The 15726-nt window shown below is 40.0% G+C and overlaps 2 pseudogenes; one reads left to right on the top strand and one right to left on the bottom strand.

Moving 5' to 3' along the window:
* Positions 1–593: 593 nt before the first annotated feature.
* On the bottom strand, positions 594–9008 carry LOC121530564 (annotated as a pseudogene).
* On the top strand, positions 5391–7963 carry LOC121530563 (annotated as a pseudogene).
* Positions 9009–15726: the final 6718 nt, after the last annotated feature.

A 15726-nucleotide genomic window follows, 5' to 3' on the forward strand; every position in this document is an offset into this window, starting at 1 on the left:
GTCGTTTCGGGGGAGTCGAATTCGGGACAATACTGAGCTGACCGTTTAATGGGATCGCTCTGACATTGTGCCAGCTAAAAAACGAACAAAAATACAATTGAAAGAAAAACCAAGCCATATTTGTGGCTTACTTAGCCGTGAAGTGAAAGTACATTATGTGTTGCAGACAATTGTTATGCACATTACACACGTACGCTCTCGAGTGACTTATTTCCATTCAAATTAAAGTCAAATTTATGGGTACGCTCATTTCTCGGCTCATGTGTGCATATAGTTTCAATATAAATACGTTTAATTGCCGGAATGATTGATGGAATAAGTGCAGATTTGCAGCGTCATGTTATGCAAAGATTTTCGGCTACTCTTTTGGCTTAGTTTTTGGGTTGGGTTTCTCTGGCTGCTCTGGCTGCTCTGAACTGGGCTGGGCTGGGGCACTACTTATGTTAAAAAGAAGGCTGGCAGACAAAAGAGCTCGTCATATTCAAATTATTGCCGGCATGTTGAAATCTCCGATCATAATTATATCACACTTACAGTATATATATGTATAAGCAGGTGTCATAATATTTCAATTAATAAGAATCCAATCTCACTTCTTTTATCCAATCAAAGTCACTTTTTATTAATTAAAACATTCTTTATACCTATTACATTCCATGACTAGAATCACTCAAGATTAACCCACCTGATGGCGGTTAATTAAGAATCAGAATAACATAAACATAACTATAAATCAAATTTGCTGCTAATTTAGTTTACTTTTTCTTTTTTATTTAATTAATTTATATAGATTTTCTATTGCATACGGAGACAGTAAATAGGTAGAGGCAGAGTTAATTTGTGTTTAAATTGTAGACAATATCGTAAGTTTATTTCGATGCCAATCGTGTTTACCAAACCAATTTATCATAAAGCTGTGTTAGTGGTTCACAATTCCTTGTCGTTCTTCATATAATTTATTGAGTAAGTTAAACAGAATTTCATAAAAATCCGCTAAATATGTTAGGAGATAAACAACTGTCGGTGCCAACGGCAGCAGATGTTGCTGTTGCTGTTGTTGATGTTGCTGCTGTCGCTGATGTTGCTGCTGCAGTTTCTAGTACTCGGTGGCACCAATAACGCTGTACATGAGACGATTGAAAGAGCCGCTCTGGCGTATGTTCTCGTCGTGGGTGTTTACCACCTATCAATTAAAAACACACAATTATTTTAACATTCCGTTAATGTTAGGCTAACAGCTCTACTCACATTGTACGGCGGCCGGGATACTGGCGCTGATACTGGTTTCTGTAAGAGCATTCGGATGGGATGAAGAGATAAGAACTTGCTTAATAACTCTGGCAAATTCCAGCAATTTCGGTTACAAACTTTTAAAATGCAATCTCTAACTGTTATGAGCTCATGTTAGATGTTAATCTATGTTAGAATGCCCAAAAAAAGATGTGTGCTTGTGATTTGGAAAATATACACAGATATGGAGTTAATGGATGTTTAGTGTAGTTCGATGCCAGCTGGTGATCGACCAAAAAATCTGGTTAGTAACACTACTTCGGCCCCGTTAGTCGTCGTTATAGCGCATTAACATGCCACCAGACAAGGATACATAGAGACTGTTGACTAACATTCTGTTGGGTCAACTCTATACGTTTACATTGACACAGAAAGAGAGACAGCGAGCGATATAGGAACAGAGAGAGACAGATAGACTTTGTACAGGATGAGCTTTGAGAATTCGAGCGATATTGTCGGATGCGCCTTCACATAAAGTTTTGACTGAGTTGGTCGGTTGATTGATTCGAGTTGATTGAGAGATTTGCTTGATTTGAGATTATCGAACGGTTGCTCACGATCTTACCTTTCCTGGAACCAATCTATTGGGCTGATAGACCTTAGTCTGCACAGGAATGGTTACTTCCTGTGGCGAGGATTGGCCATAGCTGCTGTAGCCGCCCTCCTCTTGAATGGCTCTGTAGGTATCGCTGTTCCTGGGATCGTACTGGACAGTTTTCTTATAGCTGCTCGATGGCAGTGGTCAGTGATTGAGATTCGGATTCAGATTCAGTAATTCGGGGGATTGCATTGAGATCGTTGAAAGCGCCGTTATGTTTGGTCAATAATTCGTTGGATTTTGTTTATTGTTGGGTGTTATGCAAATTTTCAATAGATTTATTTTTTAAGTCGTTTTATTGTTGTTGGTTAATCGAGATTCATAAATTAAATATATTTGGTTTGTTTTGGTTTTTTTTTTTTTTTTTTTTGATTTTTATACATCGGTTGAGTAGCGTGAGACAGAGTAGTGAGAGAATAGAAAGAGAAAACAGGATGTGCACAAAATACGTTAGAATTATTTTGTTTTTGTTGTAGTTGTAGTTTGTTGGTTGCTGTTGTTGTTGTTGGGCAATGGTGTGCTTCGTTGTCTTAGAAACTGCACACTCCTCAAACGGATTGCGATTAATAGGAAACTCATTAACAAATTCCTTACGAGCTAGTTATTAAGAGTAATCGAACAGAACTGCATAACAAGATGTGAGATTATACGATATACTCGAAAATATATCATTGGATGAATTAAAGCCTTGAGATCGGGCGGGATTAGGGTTGTTAGTTAGTGTTTAATGGTTAATACTGGATGGGTTGCTAAATAGGATGGGATCATGAATAGGAACTTTTAATGCTGTCTTTCAAACAGTTCGTAAATATAATTCAGCAAACGTCTTTTAGTTTCGGATTAGTCTTAGTGGAACTGGTCGGTAGGGAGGGGACTTTCAGCAAGGGTCTTGGGAAGGGTGAGTTTTGGCTCTTGGTCTAGTAGAATTGGGTGGGTAGAGTTTTTGACTACTATTTCTTTGATCATTTGTTTTGTTGATAGAGTAGTTGCAGTTGCTGTTGGCGTTGTTGGCGTTGTTGCTCTGCAAGTTGGTCTTTTTGCTTTTGTTGCTCCAGAATTTTACGTTTTTGTTCCAGGAAAGATAGATCGATGAAAATTCTAACATTAATCGTGCAGCTAAGTTCTAAATATATCAGGATCTAAGAGCTATGGTGGTAATAGTCTAAGGATCGTTTTGGTTTTTTCTTTTGTTGGATTTGGTTAATCTATAAGTACACAGCACCTGGCCTACCAAGAAACCCCTTCCCGATGTACCTGCATCACTTTTGCCATACCTTTCAGATTGCAATATAGCCCAAACAAGAAGCCTCAAGACAAACAAAGTTCGTTGGGGGTTTCGGTGAAGATAAAGTATCCAGAAATACACGTATTTACACAGTAATGATTTCCATATCACAGACTCAGATCAAAGGAGCTTTTCGTTGCAATAGGAAGGTTTAGGATAAGATAAAGGAAACATATAGATATTTATAGACAGCAGAGCACATGCAATTGGGTTTTGGACGTGTGTCATGTTGTTTCTGTTGTTCTGACATAGATATTGATATCTGGATTTAAGAGACTATATAGTAGAGTTGTTGTGGTTGCGGGAGACAACAATAATCGAGGGTTAATCTGTACAGACAGGCAGGGAAAACACGGGAAACATGGTAAACATTCCTCATAGTCAATTTGTCTCAAGGCAAGTTCAGATTGAATCTGAACTTCTTGCTCGTATGCTTTCCATATCAAAGTGAGAAGGATTCAATCAAAGAACGAAATCAGGCTGTGCTCAAGATATGAATTTACTTTTACCCGTTAAGTTTTGTTGGCAAAGGACGATGCAAAGGACTGTCCTTCAAGCGATTGCTTTCGCTTGTGGCGAAACTACAACAATATATATAGAATATATATAGGTATATATAAAGAGTGTGATATATATATGTTATATATGTATAACAGAGATCCGGCAGTAGGCAATAAGTACGTACAACATCTATGGACTGGTTTTTTGTTTATGTGTTCGAATGTGTTTCTCATTTCGTGTGTGCTTCGGTTTAGTAAATTTCGTTTCGACTTTGATTTTGTGGCTTTTTTTGGGTTAGTGGATTATGGCCGCAGCTTAACCAGGAACCAATTTTTGTTGTTTTTGGGTTATGTGGACCTTAGGCTACTCGTAACCGTAATCGTGACTCGCTTTATTAGTTTCAAGCTAGTAGGCGCATTTCGAGTGGCTCTCTCTCTGGCAAAAAGAAAAGCTGCATCAAAAATTTCGAAGAATTCTACGCAGGTTTATTCAGTAATTGCAAAATCCAAAAGGCTTTATATGTTCAATTTGACAAGCGTTTTCCAAAGTTCAGATATTAGTGTTTTTTTTTTCATTGTATCGAGCTAAGCATAAGAGTTTCCAAATGGTAAATTTCTGGGTGGCAACTTACGGAACTGTTGATCTGATGGTGTCCTCGATGTTGCTGTTGGAGTACAGGCCGATGGGCGAGTTGAATTGCTTGTGGAAGACCTAGGATCGAAGGAAAGAACTTGTTTTAAATCATGATCAAGGAAAATTCATATTATAAATTAAAACCCAATATCACCTCGACTTTTTAAATTAAATTAAAAGGCTTTGTATAGAGAATTTTGAAGTCTTAAATTTTGAAAAATGTAAACAAATATTGTTTTAATTAAAATATGATTGAACAATACACAAAATCGAAATGATATTATGACCATTTAAAATGTAGAAAACATTTTTTTGCTCAATAACAAGGGGACTTCCCCTCTTTACTTTACGCGGCCAGTGTCGGCCTCCGGAACCGACAACCTTGTGCAGCATGGTGTCGGCCACGCGCTGCTTCATGATACTGTCATGGTAGTCGTGTCCTGGATGGGCGCGCACAGCCGGGTTGGGGTAGTGCCTCAAGTAGGACTCTGTCGTGGGCGCATCCTTCTTCACTTTGGCGCCGGGCAGGACCAGAGGAGTTGTTCGGTAAGGCTGGAAAACGGAACCACATCACACGTGATCAGTGAAGATTAACGACTTTGTTTACGCCAATGCCAAAATGGACACACATTTTGGCAGCCCAGCCGTTTGTGGCAAATGATAATATAAATAAATCAGCAAACGATTACCAGAGTTTTTGTAGATTCTACAAAATCTTCTTAGATCTTCGCCCACTGTGCTAGGTATTCTCCTTTGAGTGTGTGTGCATAATTTTTTCTATAGCTAAATTCCATTTTATGTGCGCCCGTTTATATACTTTAAAAAATATCCCACAGCCAGGGGAAATATTTTTAGGCGCTTACGTAAGCGTGTCGAACGTCCAGCGCTTTTTATATTTTGTATCTGCCTCGAAGCGTTTTATTTTTACCAGGCGGTCCACGAGCGAGTATGTAAGTAATTCAATATAGGCGGACAGTCATTCAAAATTCTGTAATTAAGCGCGCCTTATCGATAAACGATCGACGATGTGCAGATCTGGGTCAGTGCTGCCAGATGGTTAGGCCTGGCTTGATCAGCTGTTGTTCTAGGCGAATGGCTAATTGTTTTGCGCGCTTTTTTAACTGTGCCAGCTGGTCGTTTTTTCTTACCCACGCTGTGACTTTATTAACTTATATTAGTAGAAATTAACTTTTAATTATTTAATTAATCACGTAAATGGCAGCCGTACGTCGGTCCACGCGCTTAAGTAGCATTAGCAAAACGGCCCCAGCCTCTCCATTGCCGCAGTCGACGCAGACGCCGCGTCGATCGGAAGTTTGGAAACGCAGGCAGCCGAAAAGTGATCGCTGACAGCGACGAGGAGGAGGTGGGGACCTGTGACCAGACCAGCCCCGTGTCAGAGAACAACGAAAACCGCAACGTGCTTAACAAAATGGACAAGGTCTCGAGGCGCAGGACCTCGCAGGTGCAGGTCGCTCAACTGGAGCACCAAAGACGCCACGCAGCACAAAGAAAACAGCCCAATCAGCTGCTATTTCACGGCTAAACGCACACAGGAAAACTACGAGGCCACCGCAATATTTTTGGATGAAGACCAGGATGTGGACCCGCTTCATGTATCCCCGCCTAAGCAGAGAAAATTGCAGCCTTTGCCGCAACACCTGATCAGTCCTTCGAGGCTTCTGGACAGGCTCAGCATCGACGAACGCCAGGAGGAAGAGGATTATAACAAGACTGACAAAGAGCTGGAAAAGCACTTATGTAAGGAGCAAGAGAAGCCACGTCCAAAGCAGCAGGTGAAGCCATCAAAGAATAATGAGGTTGATCCTCTTGCATTAGAGCAGGAAAAACCTCCAACTAAGCAACAAGAAAAACCTGCAATCAAGCAACATGAGAAACCCCAACCTAAGCAGGAGAAACAACTGACCAAAGATGAGAGCCCCCAAGATAACCTGCCCTCGCCTTCCCGTAACAAATACCAAAATGCCAGACGAGTGCTTAACAGTGCCGAGACTCAAAATCTCCCAGGTCGAGAGGCGCAGCTGCAAGAACTCCGTGAATTCTTTAGCAGCCACTTGGAAAGCCAAACTTCCGCCAGCCTCTATGTCTCCGGGCAGCCAGGAACAGGGAAAGACTGCCTGCCTATCACTACTTCTAAGAGATCCGACTTCTAAGCGCCTGCAACGCGTCTATATCAACTGCACCAGTATAGCTAGTGTTGGAGCAGTTTACAAAAAGCTATGTGCCGAACTCCAGCTTAAAGTCAATGGACGCACAGAAAGAGACCATCTAGAGGCTATACAACGCCATTTAAGAACGGCCAAGCGAATGCTCTTGCTGGTACTTGATGAGATTGATCAGCTGTGCACTAGCAGGCAGGAGGTGCTATACAATCTTCGAGAGTGGCCTGCTCTTCCTGGCTCCAGGATACTACTTGTGGGCATTGCCAATAGCTTAGATCTCACAGACCGAGCCCTAATGCGTTTGAATGCCAGATGCGAGCTTAAACCCAGGCTAATGCACTTTCCGCCTTACTCCAAGCAGCAGATTGTAGAGATTTTCAAATCGCGCCTGGCCGAAGCGGAGGTGCTGGACGTCTTTCCGCCCGTGACCCTTCAATTGCTGGCTGCCAAGGTGAGTGCGATCAGCGGTGATGTGGAGAAGGGCGTTAGACATTGGAAGACGTGTCGTTGAGATTGCGGAGCAACAAAAGCGAGATGGTGAGAAAGAATTCAATATGAAGGCCCTGCAGCTGGAGGGCAAGGACGCCGTGGAGGCCAAAGAAAAACAAGGTATGTTTATTTTGAAATCCAATTATAAGGAAATATAATAAAAAATAATTTTTCTTCTCTATTTCAGATACTCTGAAACCTGTGCAGGTTACCCAAGTGGCTGCTGTGCTAAACAAAGTCTACGGAGCCTCGCAAAATCTGGAGGGAGGGACATCGAGGGGTTCTTTCCCCTACAGCAAAAGCTAATGCTGTGCACCCTGGTAATGATGCTGCGCAACGAGCGCAACAAGGATATCAGTATGGGTCGCCTACACGAAGTCTACAGACGAGTGTGCGCCAAACGGAATATACTGGCTCTGGACCAAGCCGAATTCACAGGCACTGTGGACCTGGTGGAAACTCGGGGCATCCTTCGCATCATGCGAAAGAAGGAGCCGCGCCTACACAAGGTCCTGCTGCAATGGGACGAGGAGGAGGTGCATGCTGCACTCAGCGACAAGCAGTTGATTGCCTCGATCCTCAGCGATACCTCCTGCCTGAACAAGTGTTGATTTGGACGATTACCTATAGGAAATTAGTGTGCCAGACAATCTGCTGGTTAATTGCGCATTTCTCTCATTTTCATTCACCTTGGGGACGAACATATATGTATAAGAATACGTTTTGAAGCTATATTTAAAATACGTGGCTGGCGCAAGCACTGAAATATTTTGAAATATCATTTGAGGGTCACTTTCGACATTTTGCTTTTTGACTATTAATTGAATCGAATTTTTGAGATTTTATGTTTGTCGTAAATTTAAGTAAATGTTGCCCCCATAAACTATTTCTAATCCGATCCGTTGACCAATAAGCGCTAGACAATTCGTTTCCTGTTAGCCCTAAGCATTTAAGAATAAACTAAATAGTTCTGCAATATACAAATCCACAAAGTGAAAACAATTTCCACTTTCGCTGCGCCACAAGTTTTGATCTTGGTGGTGCCAAAAGTTGGGGAAAATCGTAGGAAAGTCTGCCATTGTTTTTCGAGGGGTTTTCAGATCGTACGAGTCAAATTAACACCAATGATTCTGAATACGTGTGGCTTTGTTGGCCATCTCGACATGAAATTAATTTCTTTTATAATCATTTGTTTGTTTATTTGCTGGCTTATTGTTGTTTTTCCTGCGCTCTCTGCTCTAAAAATATCCCCCATTGGATGGTATAAATTACATTGAGCACAGCACGGCAAAGAGCGCAATGAAAAATATGTTTCAAAAACTCTGGTTGCCTTTCGACGCGTATTGACGGAAAGCGGAACAAATGTTTGAATATAATCGGAAATGCAAAGTGGCGGAGAGAATCGCCAGCCAGATATATGCACGAATATACCTAAAGCTCTGCTATATGCCGTTCTATATTCTAATGTCTTAATTATATATTTCTGAGGGAAAAAGTAAAACGAAAATCTCGAAAAACGTACACGTTGGTTGGGCAGTTTGGCATTTGTATTTGAACTTGAATTCCAAGAGCAAATGTTTGACGGTAAAGGTGAAATGTTTCATCTGGATTTGTACTTAGATGTCTGTCAGGCAGTTGGAACATGTCTAGAAATCTTTGTTTATAAGTTAGGGAAAAATTAATCAAGCCACAGCATGAAATGTGCTTCGTTTCGAAGAATATATGCGGTTTTAAATATTTTGTCATCCAGAAATTAGTGGATTTATCTCGAAAAATATTCTTTTTATATGCTTATATGCTTGCCTCCTTCCTTTATGATAATAAAATTTAATAAAAATATACTCTTTGAGCACACACACTTCTTTTGTTCTTACGGTATTATCCAAATAATATTTTTCCCCACTTGTTTATTTATTTTTAAATCTCAGTTAGTTTGTCACTAGTCTGCTTACTTGGTATTGAATGCATTCATTGAGGTCTGCTTCTTGTAGTAGACTGGGGATCCGTTTTTGAACTGAACGTACTCCATTTTTGTAATGTGTGTTTTGGGTTTTTAATTTAAACTCCTTCGAATTCGAACAAAATAGAAACGAAAATATTATAGCCAAGTACAATGTAATGCAAGATCGTCAGTTTAGATACTTGATTTTTGTCGATTATTATTTTGTTATCGTTTTAACTAGTAATGGTTATTTTGATTGGTAACTTGCTTTTTCGCACGTTTAAATCAACGGCTGGTGCTGGTGAGATCGGAGATCGTTTCCACGAGGATTCACTACAAAAGGATGCTCGAGCTCGAGTCTTATTGTTGTTTATTTTTCAATATTCCGAACGCAACTGATTTGAAAATTTTCAAATGCTGAATTATTGCTATTCGATCACCCAGGAATTCCAATATGTCTATATAGCCAACTCTGGTTGGAGAGTGTCTGTCTGTGTGAGCCATATAGAAAAGTGAGTGCTGACGGTCAGAGGCCGGTTACCACGCACCCACACCCATCCCATACGAAATCTTATGTATTTCAGAGAGAAAGAGAAATCGAGGGGTTTCTTAAATATACAAAATATGTTTTGTGCAAATAGCTTGTTCACCGAGCGTAAACTCAGGCGACACACCAATCCCATCGTATAAACTTGGACTTTGGTGTGATCTATATTTTGCTTTTTTTTGCTTTGGTTCTGCTAACCACGCCTTCCACCACCCCACAGTACCCCACCAACGGATGTTGTTGTTTGGTCCTGCCGCCCCAGTCGTGAATTATTACATATAACATCTCGCGTATATGTTTTAATTGCTGCTTTTGTGGAACAATTTCATAACATTTTTTTTTTTCTCATTTCTGAAAATTAGGCACTGAAATATTTATCGGACTCTGAGTGTTATTGTTTCGGTTCTAATGCAGAAACATTTGCCTGAAATCCTAAGTCCCAAAAAATACAGAAATACTTCAGATTTGCAGCTATATTATTGATTTGTTCTCGCTGATTTCACTGACACTGAGCTCGAGCTTTGCCAATTGGCTGATGGATCCTGCAGATTTGTCAACCGATTCTCACAGTTCCACAGACCCAAACCAAGATACATAAATCTCATCAGTATTGGAATTGGCATTCTGTATTTTTAGTGGCTGTCATAAGGAATTCATTGGAACAGGTCATTGAGCATATCATTTGATCTAGTGGACAGGGCCCGAAAACACACACGAGCAGGTGTAATTAGCCTCGAAAGGCTGTTGGAAAAGTTTTCGTTCGATGGAAGATACAAGGAACGCATAACTCACATGGAATTATGTTCTGTTTTCCACTGTGAAGGTTGCAGTTCTATCCGACCATAGGAATCATTTTTCGGGGATTTTTTATACACTTGGAGGAAAGGTGTGAAATGCAAATGTGCCTTTTTATATTCGCAAGATAATGACAAAAATACATTACTCAAAGCCGAACTACATTTTAAGCTTAAACTAAATAACTTAAACTTATTTTTCTTTTGATTTCCAAATTTGAAATTAATCGATTTCAGTTTTTTTGTGCACCCTCATTTGTTTAAAATAAAACCTGATCAATAAATAATCCAGCTGATGGTTTTTTTGGGGCAGCTGGGGCTTCTAACAAAGAGAAATTAAGAACACAAATAGAACGCATTCAAGGTACATATTAACTACCATAAATTAGTTGAATAAAAGTACAATAACCCCTTAGGAGGTAAGGATAAGAATAGACCAACTTTCCATCAAGAAGGGTCCATCTTTCCGAAACTTTTTTGTCGACACCTTTTTCACACTTCTGGTACAATGACAAATCATCAAATATCAAAACATATAGGTAAGGCACCTTGATTTTTATTTTGGTGCATTATCATACAAAACTACGATAACGTGTCTTGAGTTCGACAGCAATGGCAAATCATCTGCGGGTAATAGGACATATGGAGGTGGTGTTCCATTGGCATTCTTTCATGGCATCCCGCAAGTTGGACGGACAGTGGTCAAATCATCTCCTTGCCTCTACTCACCCAAAATGGTTTCGAAATATACTCTTGTTTATTGCGTCTTTGCCTCTTGGCATTTTTCCGAGTTTTCTGAGTGTTTCTTTTCAAGGGGTGGGCGGGCAGAAGCTCTCTGTTAACTTCCTGACTTGTTTTGTTTGACTTTCTTAATTTCCACCTCACACACGTCTGGGCCTTTTTCCTGTTGGCATACATTCTCGATCTGGTCCTCTTTAGCCGGATGTAAGCGACCGGAACCTTGACCACCAAGATTGGGCTGTGCCCAGTGTCAGCGTTTCAGTATTCAATTACATTAAAAAATATAGTTTTTCTACATTTTACAATGTAGTTTATAAATATATTCAATGTTTACATTACGAGAATGTTATAAAACACACCAGCACTTTGTTTAAATGTCTTTTGATGTAATGTGCTTTTAATTCAGTCCTGTTCTGATATGTCCATATTATAGTCCTCCATAAATTTTACACATTTTACATTTATTTTATCAAAGAAAAATTATACAACACATAACTCAGGGCTTTTCATCAAGACATTTAAAATATTTTTAAGAAACATCATTTTATACTCATGAATAAAGTATATTTCCTTTTTATTTATTTATTAATTTAAATTAACCTTACACCAACAATCATTGTTATAAACTTTAGTTTTTTCTTTGGAAAGTTGAAGATTTTGCTTGTAAAGTTCTTTTTCCTAAATAATTTGTCAGAACATGAACTCACCTGATTTACAATAACAGCCTGTTCCTCATCGACTCCTGTTGATGATCCTTGTTGGCTTGGCGAGGAATACAGACAGAAGGTACTTCTGCTTCCTGGAAAATTCAACTGGGAAACACGGTCTGTGGCAAGTCCGCAACGGCTGTGAAGCTCTTTCAGTGACTCCGGTTCTGGCAAAAAGGGCAGGGGCCACGGTGCGTGGCGCAGTCCAGGTGGCGGCAAAGTGGGTTGCTACGCGATCCCGGATCCTGCCTCTTGGGTGCCGCCCTGTGGTGTAGGCGATTTTGTCCCTGGAATTTGTGAATGTTATTTTCATTTTATTTAATTTTACAAATCTTTATTTCCCTTTAAACATATACTGAATGAAGGGAAACATACGAAATGATCTTTGATTTTCTTTCCTCTTAGAACGGTTCCCTACTCACCTGTACACCAATGGATCTCGGTACCAGCACTGGAGCTATAGCCATCCGCGTAGAGATCGTGCATCAGTACTCGCGATCTTTAGGATGATATCGCCGCGCAGCGGTTCCCCCAATGCGATGGGGCTGCCGCACTTGCACCTACAACAAACAAGGGTAGTGGACAGAAAGGGTGTTGGAGTCATTTCATATATACACAATAGGGCCCAAATGCTAGCTGGAAATATCGACATAGATATATGATTACCTAAATAGATGCAGCGGACAGAATTCATGGTCGCCACCTCGGCTGTTTGTTACGGTGGGGAAAAGAAGGCAGCGGGAAAGTGGGGAAAATTTATTTCGGCTATTTTGTTGCGCGCCTCAATTAGTTTTACTGGCGTCTTGTTTGGCAAACGCTGCGGCGTTTGTGTTGCTGTGCCCGTTTCGCGCTATTTTGATTTGTTGTTGTTTATTTGGGCGCTGAAGAGACAAAAAGCGGAGCGAGGGCACAAGGCCGTCGCTTTTCTTCTACCATTTCGAATGTTATCATTTTGATGAATGGATACAAGCGACTCAAAACGATAATCTCTGGTTTACATGCTGTATTTACCCTAGATTATTAGCGGCGTATCAGATCATTGCCGCCCGCAAACGGAATTACCCAGGGCGTGCCTGACCATCGCGCAGCAACTGCACCGCGAACTCGGCCTTACGGCTTGGGCTCATCGTGTTGATGTTGATAGTCAGGATCTTCTATCGCTAGCTCATCCAATCGATTGGCGGATCTATCCCGAAAACTTAGCTTTATTGTTTATTTATGTTGGCCTGCGAGCGCAGGCGTAAAGTACAACCGTTAGCGTTTTGTTCGATCACCGGCTATCAGGTACTAATTTTAAATACAATTCGTATTTCTTTTTACGTAAACAGCCGAGAATCTTGAATACCACGATTACTACCACAAATGTACATACACCATATATATACCCCAACTTGTATCCATAAGGCAATACATCTTGAAACATGAATTCGATTAGCGATCTAATCGCGAATGGGTTTTCCATGAAGAGTTCTCGAATTTCTCCGAGGAAACTATCTGGTTAGAATATCAGGATATGCATGTCTTTTCCCCTCGGGTTTATGTTCCACGGGTGCAACAAGACGTATACCAATGAATCTTTGATATCAAATTACACTTGCGGAAAATATACGCTACCTAAAAAGATCAACTGAATATTCTTTGATTTCCATTAAAATGAGTAATATTAAAGGAGGTACTAGAATTAATACACACAAATATGAGCTGGAAACTCAATACTTCAACTTTTTCATTTTCTCATTCCACACATAGGTATCAAACCACCTTGCAGTCAAGTTTCCACTCTTTGTTCCCATTATTCCCATTTGTGTGCCCCTACATTTGTATGGCATTCTGCATTTGTTATTACATTTAGGACAGCACTTGATCCAGTTGCAGGCTGACCTAGAAATGAATGCCACATGTCATCATCTAGGCCGAATGTTTTGATGAGCATCCCTGATGCTAAGAAAATCAAGTATCTGGGCATCTGTTTTTCTTGACATTTCAGCTGCTATTGATGTTTTTAGACTTGCTGCCCAACATTAGGCAATCCGAGAGAGTGTAATTTAATTTATTTACTGAGCGAAATTTTCGCCAAATAAACGTATTTGCAACTCTTGCCCAATTTAAACAAATAATCGTATTGAATTTTGATTGAATCATTATACACGTTCAACGTGACTTGATATAAAGCAATGTAAGCAATGTGCATGGGTCAACAGTTGAAGGACGTTATTGTTTCATCTATTCTAATCCTCGTTTTGGCAATAAATTTACTTTTGTGGAAAAATCTTTTCACCTTTCCTTGCTCGCGATATATATACGATATATATGGTTTGTACAATTTTTCATTTTGCCATTCTGGTTTGTACTTTGGCTGGTTCTTGAAATGTTTTTACTATTTGCGGATTGATTGTTTTCATTTCGTTTTCAGTTGGAATTTATATTAATGATTTCTATGTGACTTTTGGTCTAGATTAGCTATACAGAGTTGTAAATCATTTTAGAAATCTTTAGCCAATGGATGTAAATGGTATAAATATCAATGGCAATGGAAATATGGATGCATCCATCTTTGTGGGCCATTGCTTGGCCAAGTGCAATGATGAATTAATTAGATTTGAAGCGACAAATTTAGTAAACCAATGGCAAAATATTTATTGAACTGATTTTAAGGACAGCCTGGTGTGAATTGGAATTTTATATACGACCCGCGCGATGATTGACAAGCCGGGCAGTTAAAGGGGTTGGTTTTCGCTTTTTTGGTTCTGGTTTCACCCCATTCGGTTCGTCTTCAATAAAACAGACCATGATTTCTTTAACGCCACTGCTGCGCCATTCGACAAAGGTGGCGATAACGGTACATTGACAGGTGTTGACTATGGGCAGTACGATGATGGCAATTCATACAACCGGGCGCTGCCAGAAAACCAGATCGCGAATAGTACGGACGCCGATGATCTACTGGTCGTCATTGCTGTGGCGGCCGCGTAAACAAATGCTCACCCATTTTCGAAATATACTTCATTACAATTCAAACGCGTCTACTCACGACTACGTGTGCACTCTGACCAATTGAAAAACCAAATAAAAGCATACATGAAGATCTACCTGGGAACGAGCGCAAGCCGAATAAATCACTCAGACAGGTGATAAAGTGAAATATTATTGAATGTTTATTTTATTATATTTTAGTGGATAACATCGATTAGTTTACTGGTTGAAACGAAATCAGATTAGAATTTTGGTAAACCATATACACCTTTTGTAGAATGGGCTGCATTGAACTTTGTTTAAACACACGATCTGCTCTCATAGTATGTGGCAAGAATGTCTTTTCTTGATTTTTTAGAATTGAAATTAAATTTATGGTGCTTTATATTAGGTCTCAAATATAAGCATAAAACAATTAGTACAATACTTTTCTTCGCCTTATAGCTGTGTTTTACAAAAACAGAACTACCTGTCTGCGAATTTAGCGCCTTACTCAGCAACACCGATGGTCTTAGCTATCATTATTGTATGTCGATTTTTACGTCTGGTGGCACTGTCCAGCGATTTGTTGTGTTTTTATCTCCAAGTTTCACCATTATTTTACAAGATAAATATGAATTGAATCCATATAGGTACTAGATGGACTCAAACTACCTTCGAAAGCTTACGACATGTCTTGTCATTTCAAGGCTTTGAGATCTGTCTCTCATATTATTAAATCAAGCTGGTACATAAACAATGACTTTCTCACCAAATTACAGGTCAATTTGAGGGATCTTTGGCGCTCTGGAATCTTGATTGACACAAGTAACTCGAAACTTACATTCAATGGTAAATCAATAACTACGTTGAATAGATCAAACACTAAACTCAACAATCACAGGTGTTCTGATGTACACAGTTTTCGAGCCTCATGCGACTATGCAGGGTATTGGTCCCAAGCAGCAGCAGTTGGACTGACGCCTGGCTGAAACGGGCGCTGTACAAACAATCATGAAAGTTGGTGGCTACCCCCAGGACACTCATGGAGGCGAGTGGAGAAA

The sequence above is a fragment of the Drosophila eugracilis genome, unplaced genomic scaffold, assembly GCF_018153835.1.
Source record: "Drosophila eugracilis isolate 14026-0451.02 unplaced genomic scaffold, ASM1815383v1 contig_1104, whole genome shotgun sequence".
Taxonomy (NCBI): domain Eukaryota; kingdom Metazoa; phylum Arthropoda; class Insecta; order Diptera; family Drosophilidae; genus Drosophila; species Drosophila eugracilis.